The sequence below is a fragment of the Drosophila biarmipes genome, chromosome 2L (assembly GCF_025231255.1).
Source record: "Drosophila biarmipes strain raj3 chromosome 2L, RU_DBia_V1.1, whole genome shotgun sequence".
Lineage (NCBI taxonomy): Eukaryota > Metazoa > Arthropoda > Insecta > Diptera > Drosophilidae > Drosophila > Drosophila biarmipes.
This window is the reverse complement of record NC_066612.1, coordinates 25,334,313-25,351,982: the sequence shown is the minus strand read 5'-3', so window position 1 is coordinate 25,351,982 and position 17,670 is coordinate 25,334,313. Positions and strand designations below refer to the sequence as shown.

Sequence of the window (17,670 nt, the reverse complement as noted above, 5' to 3'; positions counted from 1 at the left end):
TTCCTTACGTAAGCGGAGCGCCTCCAGAGCGATAACATCTGCGAACATACTTAGACACATCTCCTGCTCACTGGGATGATGAGAAGAAGAAAGTTATGGCTATGATTCGCCAGTTTGGTTTGCGAACTTTCTTTCTGTCGGCTGCTTAAACTAGGTGGCCAGAGCTAATAGTACTGCTCATGCGCAAAGTAGATAGGTTTAGTTAATGAAGAAGAAGCTTTAAATTTAAAATGTAGATATATATTTTAATTTGATAAAGAAAACTGGGGGTATCTTTGGAAGTAATTTTGTTACTACCTATTATTGGCGAGTTGAGTCATCATCTCATCTTTGCTTGTGAGAGATTGTTTGGCCAAAACACAACACCACAATAATGCCTCAACCACCATATTCACCGGATTTGGCCCCATGTGACTTTTTCTTGTTTCCAAAACTAAAGAGACCTATGAAAGGACGGAGATTTGCAACGATTAAAGAGATAAAGACTGCATCGCTGGAAGAGCTCAAGGCTGTACCGAAAAGTGCTTATGGGAAGTGCTTTGAGGATTGGAAAAACCATTGGCATAAGTGTATTGTATCTGAGGGGGATTACTTTGAAGGGGACAACATTGATGTTGATAAATAAATTAATAGTTTTTCTTGAAAATACAAAGTCACCTTACTTTTTGAACACACCTCGTATTTAGACCACAAACCGTTCCGTATAGTTACCGATTGTAATTCCCTTGTTCAGAATTAAGAAATCAGTAAATCCCCGTATGGTCTTTTGAATTGGAAAATTATAACTACTCTATTGTACATAGAACTGGTTCTTGTATGACGCACGTCGATGCCTTAAGTCGACAAACCGAATTGTTAGCTCCCGTGAGATGAAATTTGCAATCCGTGTGTGCTTTCGACTAAGCCGAAGTCCCTTCAGGATAGTGTTCAAGAACCGATACAGCAGTATGATTCCTTAAGCCCGATATATCCGTGTGAATCTGTTAGCCATATAAATCCGGTAGACCCACCTAAGACCTTTAGATCCTTGAGACCTTACTATAATTAAAAACCGTTAGCTATGTGTGATTTCATAAAGTAGTTAGATCACGTTAGTCGTCCCGCGTTAGCTGTCCCCAATAGTTCCATATACCCTTGTGAATCGTATATTAATACCATAGTAAATTTAGTTGGAGCTACCCCTGGTGATATAGATTTACTTTTAAAAACCGAGCAGATTAGGGATCCGGAAATTGTTAAACTCCGTGATAAATTAGGGAGAGTAGTCGTTAGTTGTTTTGAACTTGTTGATGGAATAATTTATAGAAAGAATGATGCCGGAAGATTATGTTTGTAAGTCCCAACTGAAATGGAAGAATAGTTGATCATGAAAAGTTGGGTCATCTTGGTGTTGATAAGTGTGTTAATGACCTGAAAGATTAGTATTGGTTTCCGTTGTTGAGAACCGAAGTTGAATCGTTTATGCTCAATTGTTTGCCGTGCATCCTTCATTCAGTACCTAAAAGTGTCCATTACCGTACTCTTTATAGTATACCAAAAGCCCCAATTCCGTTTGATACTTTGAGTATCGGAATACTTTGAATATTAAACCGCCCGTGAGCGAAATATAGAGCACGTTAAAGTTGCTACCGCTGCCCCTCAGGCGAAAGGTCAGGTGGAACTCATAAGCTGAGTGTTAACCCCGAAGTTAGGCAAACTATCTGTGCCGTTGAACCCGTTGTGACGAATTATCCAAATATCTTGAGGAGAAGCTTAGCTTTGTTAGCCTGTGTGATATTATCTCCGAAAGGATAAAAGCTAGTGAGAATATTAAACGGCCACAAGAGCAAAATGAGTTTCTATACGCTTTGAAACATAAGGCACCTCTCCATTATAAGGTTGATGATTTGGTTGCTATCCGAAATTTTGTTGTTACTCCAGGATCTTGTAAGAAATTCTCGCCGAAATACCGTGGTCCTTATAAAATCAGCCGTCTGTTCCCGAATGTTAGATATGAAGTCACCGACATAGAAGATGGCCAACTCACTCAGCTTCCTTACAATGGTTATCTTGAAGCCGCCAGACTTAAACCTTTGGTGCAATCGTGTAAAAAAATCGGTAATTTGTGTAACTGTAAATATGTAAAGATCGAGGTCGATCTAGAGTCAGGATTGGCCGAATGTAAGCTGTGTAATTCAAGTATAATATTATTTAGTATATTCAGTGCAATCAAGTTTTAATCGATTTAGGTTTAAGAATATTGTAAATAATGATAGACAACCATACTACCGATAAGTGACGCCGATCGAGAAGACTGAACAAGCGCAACGAAATTGAACATTTAAAATAATAAAAAACTTACAAGTACAGGAATAACAATTTATTAGTCCACCTTATTCCGAGTAGATTAATTTAAGATTTTAATTGCTAAAAAACAATGGTATGGGCGCGGGAGGGCTTTTCGCTCTTTTCATTGTCCCTCTTCACAGTGCATTTAGATGCGCCAAAAAGAAGGAAAAATGTTGTAAAGGACTGAAAATCCGTTCACGTAATACTGTCGTGAAAAAAACTTTTCAGCGCTATAAACCTTCTGTTATGTCTTTAGTCTACGCCTAACCAAATTTTAAAATCTTTTTTTCGTATTACAATTTTTTTTGAATAAATTTTACATATTATATATCAATTATTTTTTTGTATTTCTATACATTTACACATTTAGTAGTCCTATAAGTTTTAGTCTTTTTAAAGACTAACACCTATAAGTCTATTTATTAAGGTACTTATTTATTTACCTATTATTATAATATTTGTTACGTATTGACCTTAAAGTAGATATTATAATAACACTTTAAGACTAGGGATTCTAAAGACTTTTTTTTTGATTATTTTTATTTCACATTTACAATTGTCGTATTACCTTAAAATTTAGGAATAGGGTTATAAGTTTCGTCCTTCAAAGACCTAAACTTGTAGTTTTATTATTTTATCTACTTAATAAACTAATCCCCTTTTATAACATTTTATTTTATTAAGGCTATATTTTCTATTAGGGAAATTTAATTGTTTGTATACAAATTCCTCTCTAAACAGATTTCAGACTACTGCATCCTACTGCAGGTTAGAGCAACTCAGGATCGCCTATTGGATAGAGCGCAGGATAGGGCTAGGAGAGCTACAGCTAGGAGTTTTAGGGACTGCAGGCTCATCGAGCAGGCCAGAAATACTCGTACACTGCCTCGGCGAAGTGCACGTAGTATAGAATTACTAGTCAAAGAGTTAGGCAGTATAGAAGTCTTAGTGGTAATAGGGTAGCAGAAAACCTTCAGTACTCAAACCGAAGTCAGGTGTTACAACTTAATATATCTTAGGAAAAAAGGCCCAGTAGAAGACCTACTGAATTGGAAGGTCTTATTGCTACTTCTAATAGAAAAGTAAAGCTTGGCCCCGATCAGATTTGCTTTTGTTGCAAGGGATTGTGGTACCCCGACCTATTTGGAAAAGTTTGCGAGTTCAGGGAAGAGATTTACCAAAACGCAAGAAGGCTTGCTTTCAATGGTGAATCTTTTACGTTTTGTGCAACTTATCACAGCAATATATAACCTGGAACAAAGCCTCAAGGTGCCATTTCCAACGGCTTAGATTTTCCAGAAATTTCTCCTTTCCTAAGGGGGCTTACTCCCTTGAAGGAACGAGTGGTGTTCCCTCGCCTTCCATTTATAATTATTATGTCGAAAGGTCATGAGCGTCAAAATGTTATAAAGGAGCTGTTGTAAATGTTCCAGTTCCAGTTAGCCATAGCGTTATGTTCCTCCCACAAGCTTTCAATGAGGCTGAGGCTATACAGCTCCACCTCAAGAGAAGAATGAAATATGGACATGATTTCATGGCATAGATCATTAGGCCATCTAAAATTGTTGACGCTTTTAGACACTTAGTAAATACCGAGCTTTACAGAAAGCATATGTCAGTAATCGAGCAGTGGATCTCTGACTTTACATCTGAAACTGTTCCCGTTAAAGCAACTCAAGCTGACTCACCATTGGTAGAGGAACAATTAGCCATCCTAATTCCGATGAGAATACGGAAGCCGAAGAGATAAATCCTGGTGGTCAAAAAACGATGCTTGAGAATAACCAGACACACAGTGTAGAAGGCCAAAGGCCTCTCGACGTGATTCTCGATGCTGACTCTGAAGAATTAGCGTTTCCAAGCATATATGCTGGGGTCAAGAGATCATCTTTAGGGAGTTATACAACCATAGTTAGGTCTGAACTTAGGAACGTAGATAGAAGAGGTTTTAGAACCGACAAATTTGATGAATTGATGAAAATTCGAAACAATTTTTTAACTTCCTTACGTAAGCGGAGCGCCTCCAGAGCGATAACATCTGCGAACATACTTAGACACATCTCCTGCTCACTGGGATGATGAGAAGAAGAAAGTTATGGCTATGATTCGCCAGTTTGGTTTACGAACTTTCTTTCTGTCGGCTGCTTAAACTAGGTGGCCAGAGCTAATAGTACTGCTCATGCGCAAAGTAGATAGGTTTAGTTAATGAAGAAGAAGCTTTAAATTTAAAATGTAGATATATATTTTAATTTGATAAAGAAAACTGGGGGTATCTTTGGAAGTAATTTTGTTACTACCTATTATTGGCGAGTTGAGTTTCAAAAGAGAGGTTCACCCCATATTCACGGTATGTTTTGGTTGAATGACGCCCCGAAAGTGGATTTCAACAATGATGAATCTATGTCTAGTGTAATAGCCTTCATTGACCAAACGGAAATATTAAAGCCACTCCCCGAAGAAACTTTAAAATTTTCTCTTCACCACGAAAACTTTCAAAAAGCAATTTAAATCTACTCTGGTAGGAAGGTTTTACGTTTTGATCCCAGTTCAAACTACGCAGGCAAATAAAAAATTTTTTTTTGTACCGACTCAATATGGTTGATGTGCACTTGATATTGTGGTCTCCAGACCGACGAACGATATTCCAAAATAGGACGACTAGAGAGGTAAATAATAATTTGTTCGTATAAGGGTCATAAAATTCCTTAGACCAACGCTTTATAAACCCATGAATAATCATGGCTTTGTTAACAGTAGACATAATGTGGCAGTCAAATTTAAGTTTAGGGTCCAGAAGAACACCTTAATCGTATTCTTAAGAAAGTATCTGATAAACGTAGGAGTAACCCTGTAAAAAGTCATAACGTTTCATATAAGGCAGTTCAAATTTAAAAGGTTGTACTCACACCATCCATGAAAGTAATCAATATCTGACTGTAAGTTAAATCCCGACGCTATATCATTATATGATAAACAAAGCTTAACATCATCAGCATACATTAGTACACGAGAATGTGTTATGATTGAGGTAAGATCGTTAATAAATAAAGTAAACAGCAAAGGGCCCAAAATGACTACCCTGATGCACTCCAAATTTCACATAGATAAATTTTGAAACAGCATTCTTGTATATAACCCTCTGAGTCCTACCATTCAAGTGACATGAAATCCAAGAAAATAGATTACCAGGAAACCCAAGCAGATCTTATTTAAATAACAGAAGAGAGTGGTTAACGGAGTCAAAAGCCTTACTAAAATCTGTTTATACAATGTCAGTCTGGATTTTTTTTAACAAAACCATGCTGACACGGCGATATAAGCGAGGAACTATATATATATATATATATATATATGCAATATATAGCAAATGAGAAGTGATAATACGTTCAATGCCTAAGGAATTGCCGACAATTTATAAATACCTCTATAATTTTGAGCATCCGCCATCGCACCCCTTTTTATAAAAAAAATGATGATGAAATAGACAAATAAAAAAGTTTAAGAATCGGTTTACAAATGGTTGACGCACAAAACTTAAGCACACATCCAGGAAGTCCATCTGGACCGGAAAAATAAGTTGGCGTTGTTGTTGCTAAATCTTTTAAGAAAGAGCTTTCGGTGATTACAGGGGAAAAAATACAATTTGCTCTATTTAAGGGATTACGGTAATTAGAATTTGACCAAGCAGTCAAACTATAAGTAGCTTCGAAAAACTCTGCAAGTAAATCAGCATTTTCAGAATCGTAGATGCCTCCATTGAGTTTAGACGTACCAATGAAGGCAATGCCGATGAATTACGCTTGGCATTAACAAAGTTGTAAAACTGTTTCGGATCGTTTTAAAATTCAAACTTACATCGATTTAGATACATAGAATAGCAATGACTGTTGAGAACATTAAAATCTGTGAGCCACATATATCGAAAAATCTGCTGGCCTGCCCGATTCTTTATACATTTTTAAGTTTTTAAAGCGCATTGGTAAACCAAGGAGGCCTGCCTAGGCTTGAAAGAAACCCATCAGGTACGCATTCATTAAAAAACATATTTAATACTAGATCAGAGCCAGGTGGAATATAAAAACACGTAACAAAAACAGATAAAAATTGGAAGAAAACTGTCACACTTATGAATGAGAATTCTTTCAGATGTAGGCTAAAGGTAACGGCAATCAGCACACCGCCTCCCTACGTGAGTGGTGATCGGTCCTATAAGTATTAAAGTTATAAGGCAGAACTTAAGAGTCGGATATCTCTGGTTTCAGCCAAGTTTCCGTAAAAGATATATCTTTAGTAAATGCAGAGGAGTCAGCATAAAGCTTGGGTAGCTTTATATTTAGTCCCCTAACATTTTGACAAGCCAAAATTAAACTTTTTCGTTTTTGGCACAGTGGAGGGCCTGTTATTTGTTCTCGGTTGATTTTGGAACAAATTCTTTAATTACTAAATCATCATTAAGCCAAAAGCTTTCAGAAAGTAAAACATTAAAAACATCAGGCCGAGCAAATATTTTGAAGGACGATATCCTACGAGCGTATGAAATTGTTCAACTGCAATATCTTCGTATGGTAATTTTTAACGTATAAATTCCAAAACATCCTCAGATGTGGTACCTGGGGTGAATCTAGAATCAATTATTGCTTCCTTTGTGGAGCAACTGAAAGGTGAAGGCTGAGATCCAGGAACTGTTCCTACTGTACCTATACATATGGTCGGCAGCGATTTCTTTGACTTAGCCAGTACAGAACCTTTTATTCCGGAAACATGGACTTCACTCGAGCTAGTTGTATCCATACGTACAGTTGGTTCGTATACCCTGTGACAACAGGAACTTCTGCTACTAAGTTCGGATTCGGGTTGGATTCCATAGTAGTATTAACGGCGGTTAAGCTGGCTTTTTTGCGTTTAGGCGACTCGGTTAATAATTTTTATATCCTTGCAGAGGGTATAATGATTTCAGTCAGAAGTTTCCAACGCAGTGAAGGAAACGTTTCTGACCCTATAAAGAATATATATTCTTGATCAGCGTCACTAGACACTAGTCGATCTAGCCATATCCGTCTGTCCGTCCGTCTGTCCGTCTGCCTGTCCGTTTCTACGCAACCCAGTCTCTCAGTTTTGAAGCTATCGGGCTGAAACTTTTCCAAAAGTCTTCTTTTTATTGCAGGTATAAGTCGGAACCAGCCGGATCGGACAACTATATTTTATAGCTCCCATAGGAACTATTGAGAAAAATTTTAAAAATTATATATCATCGGTGTTTTTTAACATATAACCTTCTAAGCTTGGAAATAACATTTTTTTAATAGTTCTGAACTTCGAATTTAATTTTATCAAAATCAAACGAATATAGCTGCCATATGAACAATCTAAAAATTAGTGGTAAAATATTATGAAAAAATGATATCTTCGGTATTTTTTAACATATAACCTTCTAAGCTTGGAAATAACACTTTTTATTTAGTTCTGAATTTCGAATTAAATTTTATCAAAATCGGACGACTATATCATATAGCTCCTATAGTAACAATCGGAAAATTAGTGGGAAAATAATATGAAAAAATTATATCTTCGGTGTTTTTTAACATATAACCTTCTAGGCTTGGAAATAACATTTTTTAATTAGTTCTGAATTTCGAATGAAATTTTATTAAAATCGGACGACTATATCATATAGCTGTCATTGGAACAATCGGGAAATTAGTGGGAAAATATTGATTATTTCTTATAACTGGAAGGGTGTACAAACTTCGGCTTGCCTAAGTTAACTTCCTTTCTTGTTTATTATTAAACTGGGCACAGACTGTATTGAACCCCTCATTAAAGTGCCTAAAAGCACCTGAGATATTCAATAGGCTGTCTCGAGTCTGCTTCATAAAGCCGCTCATCACAACTACCATTTCCTTGCAGGACCCATATAACCACATAAGACCAGAGTTAAAATCAATAAAATCTTTTACTCTGCCGGTGAATCCTGCACATTTGACGTGCATAATCGAATCAAAGAGCCAGCCAAAAAATGAGGCGTCATTAGTTGAAGACGCATGTGTACTATTTTGCTTAGAACAGACAATAGCCGATATAAGAAAACAAAAAGAATAATGAAATAAAATAAAATATCAAAAATACCTCAAAGTAAATTTGGCACTGGGATTAGGCACAAGATCGCTGAAATTTATCAAACGTATCCAGTCAACTTTGAACGCTTTTGCTTGCTGAAGCTACATAATTAATTATATTAACAAATCCCCAAAGGGCTATTTCGAAATTAATGCAAGAAGCAGCTAATAATATTCGAAGAAGCAATTCATGCATGCGTTATGTACAGTATCTTGGTCATAAATTTGTTTCGGGCACTGAGATCTCTGCTCAGGAGGCCGAATATTGTTGTCTGGTATTGGCGTTGTCAGAAACTAGCAATAAACGCATTCTTATCAACACTTTCCCTCCAGAGCAACGAGTTTATATGCTTAGACCTACAAGCGTCCTGCAAAATAAGCCTCAGATTTCCACTGACATCTTTCAGAGAGGTTTGCTGGACAGATACGATCAAAGATCATATTCTCATGAAGCCCTGTGTTTAGCGGATTTTGCTGCAACCCATGAGCTTCAGAAGACGTGGAAGAACTCGTCAAGGGGCAAATAGCGACAATGAAGCTCAAGAAGGAAGTGCAATTTTAGAAGAAGTTTATTTCGCGCTTCGCAACAGAGGTAGAATTAATACAGAGAAATTGTTAGAAGTTTTATAAAGTAAATGAGGAGGCTATTAATGCCAGATATAATGGTATAGAAAGTTTGGAAGACGCGCTTAGAAGGGCCATGGAGATAGAGGATGACGAGGAAAATATAGATGAGGAGGCCGTAATTAATAATGAGTTTAGGGCCTTAGCTTTTCCGGAAATAAATTCTCAAATAAATGTTTGCAACTTAAACAACGATGTTAAGTTGATCCGGATAGCAACTTCCGGATAATGAAGCTCCCGCCAATTATTTCCCCTAAAAACTTAGCAACTTTAGTTAGATCTCTTTATTTAAACAAAAAACCTATTTAACGCAAGTTTTGCATAATGCTAGAACAAATACTAGTTTTTATGAGTACGTAGGAGGCGGTGCAGGTGTCGCCAAGAGTATATTCTATATCAGTCCCTTTCCAAGGAGTATAATGGTAGAGCAGGATGCGACCCAACTTCTGTTAAAATATTTTTGTGTGCTTTCGCAGACAAAGCTGCATTTGGAATTGGAGGCTCCACTCTTCATTCCATGTTCTCTCATCCCGTTAATCAAACTAGATTTTTCGTTCTAGATTTTTTTATCTTAAAGTTCTTATAATAGACGAAATTTCTATGGTATGCTCAACAATGTGTTCCCATTTGGACTCTGGCAAATTTTTTCTAACTTTCATACCCTTTCGGAGGTATTTCGGTCATCGTGTTCGGCGATCTTAGACGATCTGAATGAGATCTTTGAATTTTTCAGCCCCCGTCGCACGTAGCATACAGTGCTATATTTGGATCATACCTTTGAAGCCCTCTTAAGTTTTTCGAACTGATAGAGATAATGCGACAGCGAGATGACCAGCCGTTTGTAATTGCACTCAATAAAATGGCGACCGGCCAAATGTCGTCTGATGATATAAGATTTCTTAGGACCCGTAATCTCGATGAAAGTCAAGTATCACCTTTTTTCAAGCAATCAGGACACAGATCGATATAATTGGGAGAAGCTTAACTCGATTCCCACTGATCAGTTTATCACGGAAGCTATAGACTCAGTTAAATCTGCTTAGAGCAGAGGAACAGATGTCTGGAACACAAGGTTTGTGTATCTCTTTGATTTTAAAAAGCACTGCAAAATATATGATGACGGTCAATGTAGATACATCAGATGGTCTCGTTAATGGAGCCACAGGTATTCAGTACGTCCAACACTCCGAATATTCTTTGGATACAATTTTTAGATCAAAGTATAGGAGTTAGTGCACGAATAAAGTGCAGCCGTCTGGAGCCATTTGAGGCCACGTATGGCACCCACAGTGGTATTTTAGTTAGCATAAGAGAGGCAGAGTAGGTATATATATATATATATATATATATATATATATATATACTAACTAATATTAATTTAAAATACATATTTCTTACAAAACAAAATAATAAGGCCGGTAGCATATTGCTAAATATATAATTACTTGTGTTTTTTATTTTTCTTTAAAAATGTATACAAAATAAAACCAAAAAAAAAATTGTTATTAAATTTAATGTATTTTATAAACACAACGAAAAAACAATTTAAAAACGTATAAGTATGCTGTAGAAGTTAAAGTAAGTCATATTTTTGAATTTATTTCATAATGATTTTTTGGGGAACATGGAGTTTTAAAACTTTTTTAAAGTTTGACAACTCAAGTCGACTCGTAGGTTGCCAAAATGTTTTTTGGTTGGTAAGACCCCGTTGCAAAGCAACGGCCTCCTTGTGGTGTTCAATAAGTACCGGTTTTAACATAACCATCGGAAATTAATTTGAGCCGTGAAAACCATATTTGAAGGCATATTTAATTAAAAGTTTGTTATTTGAGTAACGGGTATTTAATAGTCGAGACATTTGACTATAGCGTTCTCTCTTGTTTTTTTTTTAATATCACTGAAGCCACCAACAGTCCTTAAAAATTTCACATGGTGTTACTAACGTTGATTATTTCTTATAACTGCAAGGGTATAAAAACTTCCTTATGAGAATCTCTCCGCAAGACATGCAAAAAATTTTGATCGCTTTCTGCTATATTTATTTGACGGTACATTTTTCAATGTCCCTTAAAACTGCAATATGCCATCTGCGCTATTTTAAAATAATGTCGAAAATATCTTTTTGAACTCTAGGTCCAATCCACATTATATCATTTAGACATTTATTATTAGTTCTTTTTGCCGACGCATCTGTAATTACGGCTTGATGTAGTAAGTAGTATTTACCTTCTCAGTTTGCCTCAACCATATTCCCTAAAGACATGTATTCTGTCATAATCTTACAGAACTGTTTTTTTAGGTTTTGATTATTTTTTGGGTTTTTTCTTCAAATTTAAAAATCTTGCCACGGCTTGGCGTTTAGATTCCCCTAAGGTTTGCTGTTCCTTAAAGTGCATCTTTACAAGATATCGTCCTGAAGAGTCTATATGTGTTGTTTTTCTAAAATGTTCTTCACATATTTTGGACTGTAAGTCCTCCTTACTTTCTTACTCCATTTCATAAAATCTTTTCAAGTCCTTGCACTCAAGACCTTGCACGTGATCGCAAGTACCTTGCTACTTCCTTTTGATTTGGTGCATCCAGACACTATCCAACCAAAGTCTGTGTTTTGACCAAGAAGACCGCCTATCTTTATTACTCCCTTCTACAGAATTTTAGCATATAAATCTGCTTTTATAATTAAGTTCACTCGACCTGGCTCGTGATTGGCTAACGGGTAGTTGTGCAACCTCGTTTTATCAATATTTAATGAGTGCATTGGCAACGCTATCATAAATTTTGGAAGTACAATTGCTTCCACTACTAATTTTTTTCCTTTCTTTTAAAGGTTTAATGTTTAGTTTTATTTTATGCTTTGATATGCATTTTTATAGAGAAAACTCCACTAATCTCAGTGTAATTATTTATTTTTGGTAACTGAAGTATTTATGAAGCTCACAGCATTGAAGCATTGAAGGACACAGCATTGATTCATGAAATCAGCTAGTTAAAGCTTTAAAAAACTCAACTGAATGATAGAGGACTATAAATGCTGTGACCAATAAGGCTTTTCCCGTCGTCCTAGTCGTATTCACTTTTTCTTTATTATTATTAATGTTGAGAAGGGAGAGGTTCGGTTTCTTGCAATTCAAGTAAAGAATTTCATTAGTGCACTTTTTATTGCTTAAATGCTGAACGGGTGTTTCTGTCGATTAGGAGAAGCTGGACAGCTGTTTTCTGGCGACTCTAAGAAGCAGTAGACAACAGCAGTTTTAACAGCAAATGTTAGATTTCTGATGCTAATGTTAGCAGCACGACACGATGAGGAAGACATAAGGAGAAGCTGGTCGCGTTTATAACCGAGCTTTTAAATTTCATAATTTGTAAATCAAAATTCGCATTAAGTTAAAGATTGAAAGTATACAACTGGTGAAGTTCAACATATTTCCGAGTTTTTATTACAAAGTGTGTGAAAGACCCCCAGAGTAGACTTCAGCTCAACTTTGACGATCGGGTGCGAATCGTCACAACAAATGCTTTAGATACTTTAAACAAATGTGTTTTTTTTACCCAGTAATTTTTTCTGCTGGTTCCATACCCATAAATATATAACACTGTGTTATATTACGGGTTGGTAAATTACAACAAGAACCATTTTCTTTGCTGCTTTTGTATTAAAACTTTTTTCTTTAAGGTTTATTCTCCTGTGGAATAGAGGAAACGGAGCTAACTCCATGACATTAAATAGTGCCGAATTTGAAAAGGACACGAGTCAGACAGCATAAAGCAGTGATCAAAGAGTTGCAGAAATAGGCGAAGTTAAACACGTTCCAAGGGCTGCTAGTTTGAAGGAAGGCTTTAATGCAAATGTTGGGCAATTAAGGAATTATTTAAATGAATCCATTAATAATTTAACTTGCGATCTCTACTCGAGTCCTTTTCAAACTATATCTTCAGTTTTCCTAGTTCCACCATCATCGCATCATAATCTTTTAGTGTAAAGTACTCCACTGGAGCAATCTTTATTAGGTCGAATTTTTGAAACTCCGGTAGCGTTAAGTTCACTTTGCCTCTAAAACTCTGATTCTTGAAGAGCTAAATAGTCTTGTCGGACAACATTTTCGTAATTTATAAATGTTTTTTTTTCAATTTAGTTAAGTATTTTCCTTCTAAGTCGAGGTGTGGTCGATGCTTGTTGTCGAAGATGTTGCTTGCTTGCTGCTGAAGTCGTCTTGCTGGTTTGGCTTGTCTTCTCTTTCTCTTTTTAAGAGTTGATTTTGTTGTGATTTTTTATCTTCAATTATGTTTTTGAGTCGTATTGTTTTTTTTTTTTAATTTTTTAGGCTTTAGGATTTTGTAATTTCTTATGCTTTTTCAGCATTGTAGGAACTTTACAACATTTTTTCTTAGCTCTTTGGCTTTTAGCAATTGTAGGCACTTTTTCTATATTAATCCAACTTATTGGATATTTTAGAAATTTGTATACCCTTGCAGAGGATATAATGATTTCAGTCAGAAGTTTGCAACGCAGTCAAGGAGACGTTTCCGCCCCATAAAGTTTATATTTTCTTGATCAGCGTCACTAGACAAGTCGATCTAGCCATGTCTGTCTGTCCGTCCGTCTGTTCGTCCGTCTGTCCGTCCGTCTGTTCGTCCGTCTGTTTCTACGTAAAACTAGTCTATCAGCTTTAAAGCTATCGGGCTTAAACTTTCCCAAAACTCTTCTCTTTATTGCAAGTAGTCGAAACCAGCCGGATCGGACAACTATATCTAATAGCTTCCATAGGAACTATCGGGGAAAAAATTTAAAAATAATTATATCTTTGGTGTTTTTAACATAACCTCCTACTCTTGGAAATATCATTTTTTGAATTTCGAATTTTATACTATCAAAATCGGAGGACTATATCCATAGAAACGATCGGAAAATAAGACGGAAAAAATTATATCTTATGTTTTTTTTTAACAAATACCCTTCTAAGCTCGGAAATGACATTTTTTAATTAGTTCTGAATTTTGAATTAAATTTGATCAAAATCGGATGACTTTATCATATAGCTGCAATAGTAACGATCGGCAATTAGTGGTAAAATATTATGAAAAAATTATATCTTTGGTCTTTTATATATATAATAATATATATATAATAATATATATATAATAATATATATATAATAATATATATATAATAACATATATAATTTTAAAGCTATCGGTCTGAAACTTTCCCAAAAGTCTTCTTTCTAGTGCAGGTGGTATATAAGTCGGAACCAGCCGGATAACTATATCTTATAGCTCCCATAGGAACTATAAGGGAAAAAATTTTAAAAAAGTTATATTTTTCGTGTTTTTTAACATATTACCTTCTAAGCTTGAAAATAACATTTTTTATTTAGTTCTGAATTTTGAATTACATTTTATTAAAATCGGAGGACTATATCATATAGCTTTTATAGGAACAATCGGAATTGATGGGAAAATAATATGAAACAAATTATAGATTTGGGGCTTTTTGACATATTATCTTATAATATTTGAAATATAATTTTTTATATTTTTAAGATTTTCGAATTCAATTTAATAAAAATCGGACAAGTGTTAATTTGTTGGCACATTTTACAAATTATTTTTATACCTGTTACTCATGGAGTAAATGGGTATACTAGATTCGTCGGAAAGTATATAACAGGTAGAAGGACGCGTTTCCGACTCCATAAACTAAATAAATCTTGATCTATTCGCCTGTTCGTCCGGGATAGAACAGGCAACCTTTGCATGCAGATCCTGGACCTCCTGCGCAGCGCAAGTTTGTTTCAGCGGGGTGCCACGCCCATTTTTACGCCCACAATCCATTTAAATCTGTAGCGCTTATAGTTTTTTTTGTTTCATCAATACCTATCGATTGACCCAGAAAAAAATGTGCCACGCCTTCAAATGGTTGAAACGTTTAAATCTGTCTCTTAGCACTTCAGCAATTAAGATTACAATTGTTCGGCACTGCACCCTTGAAAGTTTTAAGTTACAGATCATTATTTACGGCTCTAGATAGATTTACATATTGACATGAACAGAGCTCGTAAAATCTTAAAGGTATCACAATTTTTGTTCTTCTTTAACACTGTTTAACATCAACTCTGACAAACAAATACAAATTTTCATTTTGTGATGTGCCCAAAAAGTGTTTTTTTAGGGCATTACTAAAAAAAGGTGAGGTGTCATTCGACAAATATTGAAAATTGAAAAGTTAGCAATCTCTTAGGATCGTAGTCAAAGATGTACATTCATTTACCGATTCTGAATATGTCAAAAGCCAAAAAGCTAAAGTCCCTCCTGAAGGCGGACATGAACTTGTTAGGTGTTCCCAGTCGGACCGTCAGGCATGTTGTGCTTAATTCCACAATAATTTCCATAGAAAACATTTAGGGGTTCGCACCACGTGAACCTTTTCTTTTTTTCTTTTTCTTTAACAGTGTCAGTGAATCAAAATTTAAAAAAATATAAAAACGTTATCAGATTGGAACTCCTAAATTGTCCAAATAATAATGATTACAATAAATAATAATGTGAAACGTAGAATGATCTTAAGCATTTAAATAAATATATTTTAATGCAAAAAGTAAGTAAGCAAATACTCGTATTATAATACTTTCGATATCTAAAATATAAATCGAAATTAAAAAAAAAGTGATTTATTGCGTACTATGTTAAAATAATGGTAAGTATTTTAAAAAATTAATAGAGATTTAGTTGTAGTTTCAAGAAAAGTAATTTAAAGAAAATTTAGGTTTATAAAAATCAAAAAAGAAACACTAAATTGCAACTCAGGGACATTAAACTGTCTGTAAACAATTCTACCGAATGCACTTGCCACTCGTCTCCACCCATTAAACTTGGCGTGTTGCAAAGAAGTGTACGTAGACGGATAAAAAAAAAGTAAGTTTTTAACTGTTTTTAAAGTGTAGTATAAATAAAAATTTTTTTTTACTGTAGTTTAGTTAACATAATTGCAGTATAATGACATCCATATAGTGACATATCCATAGCATTATGTACGCCTATTTACATGCCCTGCAGTTTCGCAGTAGGCTAGCCGGAACATGTCCGAACGCAAAAGGCTTTTTTGTTTTTTTTTTTTTGTGCATAAACTTGTATGCTGTTGTCGAAGTCAGCAGAGAATTCGAAGAAGCGTAGAAGAGTGGCGACGAAAGCGGTCCGACAAAACTAGAGGCAGATCTTCGGAGATTATCCTCTCTTTCTGTGTCTTATAATCTGCCTGCCGGCGGCTCTCAGAAAGAAAACCTTCGGTAAGTTCTTGTTTTTTTTTGCATCTCTCCGTTATGTTCAGAAATAAACCAAAAGAAGAAGAAGACTTGGTGTATGCTGTTTAAGTTATGAAAGGAGAAGCAGGAGTTTGTTTAAATTGTGCGCTGCAACGCATTTTCATTTATTAATAAATGTGATGATTTTGAGAATAAGTCAAGTAAGTGTTACCTTAAGAGCACGATGTTGCTCGTTGATCTAAGTTTAAGATGATTTATAGGCTTTTCAACACAATCTAGAAAGTTCTGGTTGTGTTACCCGAAGGTGGCATGAATAAATGTTTTGTGCCAGTAAAAATCCCGCAAAGGGCTTTACATAGTTCGAAAAGGTAAATATACAAGTAAAACACATTTTATTTTAATACATGCCCTTTTTCTCAAAAGCGTTGGACATGGATTCGGAGGACCCGGACAAATGTTTAAAAAAAGCAATGACAAACATTAAAAACAACTTATAAACAAAAAAAAAAACAAAAACATAGATTTAGATCGTTTCAGCCTTCTTCTAAAACAGGTTGACTTCCGTATCAGATGAGTTTTTCTATTGAGAACAAGGAAGAACACTATAGTAAATTTACTCGACGCATTACTATGCGCAAGGGAGGAAATAGAAAATGGAAAGCAGCAAAGCGATATTAAAAAGCGCAACTTACCCGCTATTTCAGTATTTGTCATGTGGGTGCAAGACAGTTTTAAACGTTTTAGCCGTTTGTGGTCGTTAGAGTGTGCATGGCAATATTTGGGTCAATCGAAGCCTATAAATCTGTATGCCAAGTCAAAATCTTCTAGCCTTAGTTTCCGAGATCTCACGTTCATACGGACAGACCGACATAATTAGATCGACTCGGCTAATGATCCTGATCAAGAATATATGTATATACTTTATGGGGTCGGAAACGCTTCCTTCTACCTGTTACATACTTTCAGACGAATCTAGTATACCCTTTTGCTCTACGATTAATATATATAACTAAATAAAGATTTTAGTTTTTTATACTGGGATAGAAGTTAAAGAACAGTATAATTGATATAGGGTGACATAATAATTACAAGGAACACCAAAGGGCTTGTCTAAGTTTTATGTACATCGCGGCAAAACAATTTGCCCTAATTAAGTGATAAGGGTAATTAGAACTAGACCCAGAAACCGAACTATAGAAAGTTTGGAAGAACTTTGTCTCGTATTCATTGAATATTTGCAAAGGGTTATATGGTCCGTTCTTTTACGAACCAAACGGATTTGGCAGAAACAAAAATCTCACGTTTTTGATTTCTCAGAACATTTTTTATGTATACTTTTCGGG

The 17,670-nt window shown here is 35.4% G+C and overlaps 1 long non-coding RNA gene across 4 annotated transcripts; it reads left to right on the top strand.

Moving 5' to 3' along the window:
• Positions 1 to 16,139: 16,139 nt before the first annotated feature.
• LOC127010721 (uncharacterized) lies at positions 16,140 to 17,242 on the top strand. Of its 4 annotated transcripts, none has more exons than XR_007763497.1 (4): positions 16,140 to 16,351; positions 16,410 to 16,527; positions 16,607 to 16,695; positions 16,751 to 17,242. It is a non-coding gene; the product is annotated as an uncharacterized LOC127010721 (long non-coding RNA). The 4 variants fall into 4 exon arrangements; XR_007763495.1 differs by having other exon boundaries at positions 16,588 to 16,695; XR_007763496.1 differs by having other exon boundaries at positions 16,407 to 16,527.
• Positions 17,243 to 17,670: the final 428 nt, after the last annotated feature.